Below are 8,704 nucleotides of genomic sequence, written 5' to 3'. Positions count from 1 at the left end.
TTTGTGTTTCGTTTGTTGTCCTTCCCCCGCCCGCACGCACCTCTGATTAACACGGTTGGCTACGTACGGTGCGAAAGAAGTTCAACGTACACACACACGCGTAATAACATTGTGGTGGTTATTCGGGTGATAATAATGCAATCGGGTAGTTGTGATTCTGGCTGTTAAGCGATGGTGCCGTAGCTAACGCACGGACACTCCGATCTTTATTCGATTTAAAGCTTTCGTGACTGTTGATTCGATTTGTTTTCACGGATGATGATCCCGTTCACCCCGTTTTCCCGGCTGTGTTACACGGGAGATGCGTGGTGCGCGAGCCCAGCAACAGTAACAAAAATATGAAAAAAATACACGAAAAAAAAATCTCGCAGAGAACGAGTTACAGGGCCCTCAGGTATACTGCAAAAAGAAGACGGAGGCTTGTGTTGCCTCCGAAACGTCATGATTTTTTTTTTCACCTACGTGACTTTACCGAAAAAACCCAAGAATATGAATATACTGCAAAACTTTGCTCCTGAGATGACCAAGTTCGATTGCTCGCCATGGCTAAGAACACCAACAGCGTTGACGAGCCACGTATCGACACCGTGAAGCTCTGTGCTTGCAAGAGCGTCTCACTCTCACCGAAAATGAGCCATGCAACGAAACGTCGGACATGGTGCCGAACAACACGTGGCACAACCCCGAACAACACCCCCGTGAGTTGTTTCGCAGCCCAACCGCATTTTTTACAATTTTGTTTAAAAACCTGCACGGTTGTCAGATTCCTTTCACTGATCTAAACCATTACCAATCCGCATTGACCGGCGTGGTGAAGTATGGTCAAAACAACCACGATTACCAACAACGTTGCCGGGAGACCTTCATCCAGCTGTGGATTGGCAGGGCCACGAGTGGGTGAGTTCCGAGTGGAGTGCGCTGCGCTTTGAGTGCCGCTTCGCGTGCCAACAGCCCTCGGGGTGAAATCGGGTGTGGGTGTGACGACTTTTCTAATAATGCCATTGAGCAGGTTTCCCAGATCGGCACGGATAACTGAGCAACCGCACCCTGCCATTCTCCACGAGAGACACGTCACCCCCCTGGCACGTGCAACATCTCGTGCGCGCCTACTAAGCAAGAACATTGTGGTCCTTACAATATCCCGTGCCAAATGATGACGATGATGATAGTACGCAATAATGTACTTTATCCAGAGTCTCAAGACTCTATCCAGAGTCTCAAGACTATTGTCCAGGGAGGGGGGTTGGGGGGAACTCCATTCATGATGAGTGCGGTTGGCTACGTACGGTGTGAAAGAAGTTCAACATATGTTGACACATACGTTCAGCATACGTACGTCGTGTGGGAGAACCCCGAGGGACCTGGGGAGTGTCCACCGCACGAAAACAAAAACGAGACTGTCTTGTTATTTCACCACGAAAAGCCCCACTGAGCTGTCCAGCTCTTTTCAGAAGCGGCCTGGCCACCGACGACAGCTCAACGAAGTGGCTTATCATCATCATCATCATCACGTGGACATGCATGGCAGCCAAATAACTCTAAGCGCGTGATGTTGCATCTAAATGTGGAGGGGAAAACCGGAGGACCCAATGAAAAATCCACGCGACCACGGGGAGATCGAGATCGAGAAAAAACACGCAGACTCCAAATGTACAACAGGCATCGTCAGGATCAGGATCAAACCCACGGCCTCCTGCACACCAGGCGAGGGAGATCACATCTCCTATAGCCACCGCGAGCTCAGATAACGTCACAAAAGGTGGGCGACACGCCGCGCGCGGTGCAGGCCAGCTACTGTTGGGATGAAGGCTTCCCCACAAATCCACTCACGGTCCCGTCATCCACTGGCCCACTTCTGTATCCCAAAGCCTGCGACGTCGAACATTTGCACGCAGCTCTCCCATCCGAGCACTCACCTAATCCGACCGCTCATTGTTCAGATGAAACGGGGTTATTCGGTCACGGGTAAATCCTGGTTGTGCGTGTCGAATGCAACGTGTTGAATCGTCGACTTGTCTTCAAGGAGCTGGTATGCACTTTGTTTTTTTTTTATTTGTGTGAATAACGACAATGTTGGTCATTATCTTATTGCCCCTTGGACAGGCCAAGCTAGATTTTTTTTGAACGAATTTCTTTTGAACTGATTTTTTTTGTGTGTTTCGTTTGTTGTCCTTCCCCCGCACCTCCGAATAGCACGGTTGGCTACGTACGGTGCGAAAGAAGTTCAACTTGCATCCAATCTGCCCCGTGGTGTGAGCGCCACTGGGACTTACGATCTCGAGATCGGCGGTTCCATGCCCTCTCCTGGCGCAGCGGTTGAAATAACGGTGAAAAGGTTTCTCATATTTCCTCTGCCTCTGTCCACTCAATAGTAAACATTGGTCCACTACAGAGTATATCGGCAGGTGGCGTGTGGTGAAGTAAAAGGTGGGTACGACCACCTCTTATCGACGTGGAAGAGTAGACCAAGTACCGTCAACGATTGGCTCCGGAAGAGGTCCTCACGCGAGCAGTAACCCTCAGCGAGAAATTGCAGAGCATTTACCTTTTAAAGACGCGCCTATAATATTGAATCAGCGATAGACCAATTAAGCTTGTAAAGGATCATGGATGAAAACATCTCAAGTAAAGAACATAAGTTTGCAGTAAATCTGGCTGTGACGGTCCCACCTGATGACGGAGACTTGTGTTGCCTCCGAAACGTCGTGATTTTTATTGTTTTATTTTTTTAAATTTTTATTTCATTTTTTATCTACGTGACTTTACCGAAAGAACTAAGAGTATGAATCCTTGCAGTCACGAAAGCTTCAAATCTAGAATTTGCAGTATCTGTGACCAAAAAAAACATGGAAATTGCTCATTGACTCATCTTCTTGGCCAAGAGGGCACAACAATAACCATCGGCAAGGATGAATTATTAATGAAGCTCACCGCCCCCCTCTTGCTAAATTTAGAACATCGAGTCGAGAAGAAAATGTTGCTCCAGGAGTGATTAAGATGAAGCTGTGGGCGCCTCGCCGTTTCCTCGTACGCGCTCAGGGGCTCGAGGGCGGATTGAATTGTCGACAACGGCAGGGGGAATCGTATCGTTTACTCATTCTGGTCAGCGTATAACGTCCGTTTAAAGTTTGTTTAACGTCCTTTAAAAGTGTATTTAACACCCCCCTCCATCTCCCTCCGTGCCCCGTTTAAACAAGGTTACACAACACGCGGCCGTTTCCGTCTGCACCGTTCCACAGTTGGAACTGTGGGTGGCCTCCTCCCATGTGGGCTCGTTGGCTGAGCAATGAGACTCAGTGCAAGTGAATGCAAAGAGTAACGGTGTTCACGTGGACATCGGGGGCGGGCGGGGGGGGGCGCTGTGTTTAACTGTTGGGGAGGATGAGGAATTTCCATTCTTGAGAACACCCGAATTCATCTTCTTGGTTCTTTCGGTAAAGTCACGTAGAAGGGAAATTATAAAATAATAAAAATAAAACTTGATAAAATTAATTCCCACCTGATGATGATTGCTTGTGTTGCAATCGAAACGTCGTGATTTAATTGATTTTATATTATATCTACGTGACTTTACCGAAAGAACCAAAGAGTATGGATCCCTGCAGCCACGAAAACTTCAAATCTAGATAGAAACATCCGCTTAGAGTATTTGACTGCTGCTACAAATTTCCACGTGATAAGACACTTCGTTGAGCTATCATCTGTGTGCAGATCACTTCTGAAATATAGCTATATAGCTCAGTGGGCCTTACCTGGTAAAATAAAAAATATATATAAATCGTTTTTTTTTTAGTTTATTGAAGTGAAGCGATTCGTCGTGCAAGATTATTGAGGTGAAGCGATCAGTCGTGCAAGATTCGCTGGGCGCAGCTTTTGGGTGGGATTACAGAGGTGGAATAGCTCGGGGCAATTGAGAAACTGAAGATGGATAATTGAGTGTGGTGGGTTGCCACCTGCCCAGGTTTCCCAGGACCGTCCTGTTATTTACGTAGCTATCCTGGGGAAACGTGTAAGTCTACCCAGGACATTCAATCTCCTTGATTTTTTTCCAGCTGCATAATGTACCACTCAAGACAATGCACTTCAAAACACATATGTAGTTCTCCTTTCTTCTTGAACAAAATCAATTCCTCTACTGCGGAATCAGAATATAGGCAACCCTATAGTTGAGGAGTGGGTGTTCACAGCGGGTTTTAGGCGGCCTTGGGCAATGGCTCTAGGTGGTTATCCCTTTGATCTCACCGGGCCCTGCATGGCCAGGAGCCGCCTTGTAGTCCTGTAGAATGTTTTTTTTTCTTTCTTGCTCTCAATCCCACCCAATCGGTGAAAAATCGATCCTAAACTAAACCATTTATTTTACTTTACCAGGTAAGGCTCGCTGAGCTATATAGCTCTTTTTCAGAAGCGACCTGGCCACACGTGATAGCCCTGTGGAGTGGCTTAACACGTGGAAATGTATAGCAGCAAAAAAAATACTCTAAAGGCATGTTTCTAAACGTGAATGGAAAACCCAGAGTGACCTGGAGACAAATCCATGCGTACCAAAGGGAGAACATGCACACTCCAAATATACAACAGGCGTCAGAATCAGGATCGAACCCACGACCTCCTGTACACAAGGCGAGGTAGTTCACATCTCGAAAACCGTGGCACGTACCCATTCTGAGACCTGCAATACAGAGGTCGCCGGTTTAATTCGATCTTCCACCGCGGCAGTTGAAAGAGTGTGGGCAAGTTTCTCTAAGCCTCTGTTCACCCGGCAGTACACCAAAGTTACTCGATCGGTAGGTCGCACGTGGTGGTATAAAGTGTGGGTAACGCCCACCTTTTCCAACGCGTCTGGTCAGCGTGGAAGAGTAGGCCAAATACCATCTCTAAGTTAGCTCGAGTGGAGGCCCTTGCAGACAGCAGCAGTAGTGTGAGCAATTGAAGTGCTTTTACTTTTAATATTTTTTTTAGACAGGGGCCTACATGTGTGTCCTTATCGGCATTGAAACAAGGCTTATAAAGTTTGAAGGGTAATAATAATGAAACAACAAATAAAGAACATAAGTTGCAGTTACTGTGACTATAAATTGCATATTTACACATGGGAACACAAAGGACCATCGGCATGTAATGAGTGATTCATGAACGCCCTAAAGGGAAGTTACGTGCACTGCATCAAGTACTTTTCTGTTTCTATTTATTACCATAGGTGTGGCTAAGGAATTTAAACTTTCATCCACCTAGATCTGTAGACTTTACAAAAACAAATTGCACGAATTTTTTTTTCTTTCTCTCTCTCTCTACGTTTATCCGTGCAAGTCTTCGTCATCGTGGCAGTGCAGGGCACCCCTGAAACTCGAGTCCTGTTGAGACTCAGCGATGCACCATTGCCTGTCCATGGTTTTCACCGCGTTGCCACCACGCGGTGGAGCAACCCACGACCCGACACAAAGCCCAGCAGAACCTCGGTGGGGTTTCCTTGCAGCTGCCAAATGCTTCACTCCAAAGCGTCGGCTGCGCTCCATGAGTCCGAACATGCAGCGGTAAACATTCGGTTCTGTTTCTCCGTTCCAGCGGCTGGAGTCTCGAATAAACACGTACAGGGAATCACGTGAACGCATCTGCTTACTAAGCGCTCCTTGTGTAACAAGGTATTAAATGTCGCGGATAAAGTCACGCAAGAGCCACGTCAACCCGTATGCCAAACGCGCCAGCCAGGGCTGGGTTAGGCCCCTTGGGCACAGGGCTGCATGTGCACGCTCGGGGTTGGTTTGAACTTTGAAAGCCTCGCGGAGATGTAGGGCCGCCACCTCGTGGTCGCTGCGTGGCACTTTCACATTTTATGGCAGCGGCGAATGCACCGGTCCCTTTGGCCCGAGGGGCTGAAGAAGACCTTTCAAAGATACGTACGCGCATGGGACGGCGGGGGGAAGGGTCGCATGAACGCGCAGCTCAGTCAATCCTCTTTGCCACCCCTTTGAGCGACAGAAGTTTCTAGTGCGCGCAGCAAATCGAGCCGCGGTCGTGTAAGTTCGAAAATGTCCCCGATCAGGTCTAAATATAGTGCGGCGACGATGCCAGTCAGCCAGCCGGTGAGAAATAATCTGGGAAATTTCACGTTGGGGACCATATTCGAAGGGGTCGTCGGCCTCATGCTGCTGCGGCCCGTAGGACATGAAGCTGTAGGTCCCCCTTAGTCTTGAGCGGTGTTTCTCTAATTTTGTTTTTTATCCCATGGACCACTCGGCCGATGCAAACATTTCCGCGGAGCACACAGCCTCCCTTTCCCCTGGTGGCTAAACGCATTCGCTTCTCTCTCTAAATACAAAATGATTCATCAAGAGATTTTTTTTAATGCAGCTATACAGTTTCTTTGTTGGGGGGCTGGGGGGACATTTAGATTTTAGGGCTATTTTAATCAGAGTAGTTTACCTAACTTAATTTTTTTTTTATTAAATATGAATGAAATTGTAATTAATGTCCGAAATAAAAAGGTATTAATAGTCATTATTGTCCCGATCAAGCTGTTTGTGCATCACAACCCCCACGAACCATCTGGAGGATCGTCACGGACCACTCACCACCAGTCTGGGTGACACTCACCACCAGTCTGGGTGACACTCACCACCAGTCTGGGTGACACTCACCACCAGTCTGGGTGACTCACCACCAGTCTGGGTGACACTCACCAGTAGTCTGGGTGACACTCACCACCAGTCTGGGTGACACTCACCACCAGTCTGGGTGACACTCACCACCAGCCTGAGTGACACTCACCACCAGTCTGGGTGACACTCACCACCAGTCTGGGTGACACTCACCAGCAGTCTGGGTGACACTCACCACCAGTCTGGGTGACACTCACCAGCAGCCTGAGTGACACTCACCACCAGTCTGAGTGACACTCACCACCAGTCTGGGTGACACTCACCACCAGTCTGGGTGACACTCACCACCAGTCTGAGTGACACTCACCACCAGTCTGGGTGACACTCACCACCAGTCTGGGTGACACTCACCACCAGTCTGGGTGACACTCACCAGCAGTCTGGGTGACACTCACCACCAGTCTGGGTGACACTCACCACCAGTCTGGGTGACACTCACCACCAGTCTGGGTGACACTCACCACCAGTCTGGGTGACACTCACCACCAGTCTGGGTGACACTCACCACCAGTCTGGGTGACACTCACCAGCAGTCTGAGTGACACTCACCATCAGTCTGGGTGACACTCACCACCAGTCTGGGTGACACTCACCACCAGCCTGAGTGACACTCACCACCAGTCTGGGTGACACTCACCACCAGTCTGAGTGACACTCACCACCAGTCTGGGTGACACTCACCAGCAGTCTGGGTGACACTCACCACCAGTCTGGGTGACACTCACCACCAGTCTGGGTGACACTCACCAGCAGTCTGGGTGACACTCACCACCAGTCTGAGTGACACTCACCACCAGTCTGGGTGACACTCACCACCAGTCTGGGTGACACTCACCACCAGTCTGGGTGACACTCACCACCAGTCTGGGTGACACTCACCATCAGTCTGGGTGACACTCACCACCAGCCTGAGTGACACTCACCACCAGTCTGGGTGACACTCACCACCAGTCTGGGTGACACTCACCACCAGTCTGAGTGACACTCACCACCAGTCTGGGTGACACTCACCACCAGTCTGGGTGACACTCACCACCAGTCTGAGTGACACTCACCACCAGTCTGGGTGACACTCACCACCAGTCTGGGTGACACTCACCATCAGTCTGGGTGACACTCACCACCAGCCTGAGTGACACTCACCACCAGTCTGGGTGACACTCACCACCAGTCTGAGTGACACTCACCACCAGTCTGAGTGACACTCACCGTGATCGGGGGATCACGCTCTGGGAAGCACTGCCCACTACGAACAGTAAAACACCGACTCGACACGTTAGTCGATAACACTACCCTGGATGAAAAGTAAACAATTTAAAATAGGTGACATTTTGGTCAATAATGGGCCCTTCTTTAGAGCACATTGCACACATCTTCACCTGTTATATAATATGTATGTTACTGACGAATGTGTTGAATTCGCGTTGTTATTTTTGTCCGCGCACCACTGCAAACGCGACAGCGGCGGCAAGCAATCGCCGAAGAATTCATGGTGGCGAGCGATGAGGCCAAGTGTGGGGAAGCATTGAGCCACAGTCGAACTGTCGACCTCGTGGAGCAAAATGATGAATCTGTGGACGAGGAATCCTCTACCTACGAACATTCGATTTACGAACTTTCAGAGATACGAACAAACCTGTCCGTATGTCATGTAGATGCCACATGTAGAACCAGTGGCATCTACATCTGTAGAACATGAAGAGACCAGTAGCATCTACATCTGGAGAACATGAAGAACCAGTGGCATCTACATCTGCAGAACATGAAGAACCAGTGGCATCTACATCTGCAAAACATGAAGAACCAGTGGCATCTACATCTGGAGAACATGAAGAACCAGTGGCATCTACATCTGCAAAACATGAAGAACCAGTGGCATCTACATCTGGAGAACATGAAGAACCAGTGGCATCTACATCTGCAAAACATGAAGAACCAGTGGCATCTACATCTGGAGAACATGAAGAACCAGTGGCATCTACATCTGCAAAACATGAAGAACCAGTGGCATCTACATCTGCAGAACATGAAGAACCAGTGGCATCTAC

Source organism: Lampetra fluviatilis, chromosome 39 (assembly GCF_964198595.1).
Source record: "Lampetra fluviatilis chromosome 39, kcLamFluv1.1, whole genome shotgun sequence".
Classification (NCBI taxonomy): domain Eukaryota; kingdom Metazoa; phylum Chordata; class Hyperoartia; order Petromyzontiformes; family Petromyzontidae; genus Lampetra; species Lampetra fluviatilis.
The sequence above is the reverse complement of the archived record's forward strand: the minus strand, read 5'-3'. Positions refer to the sequence as shown.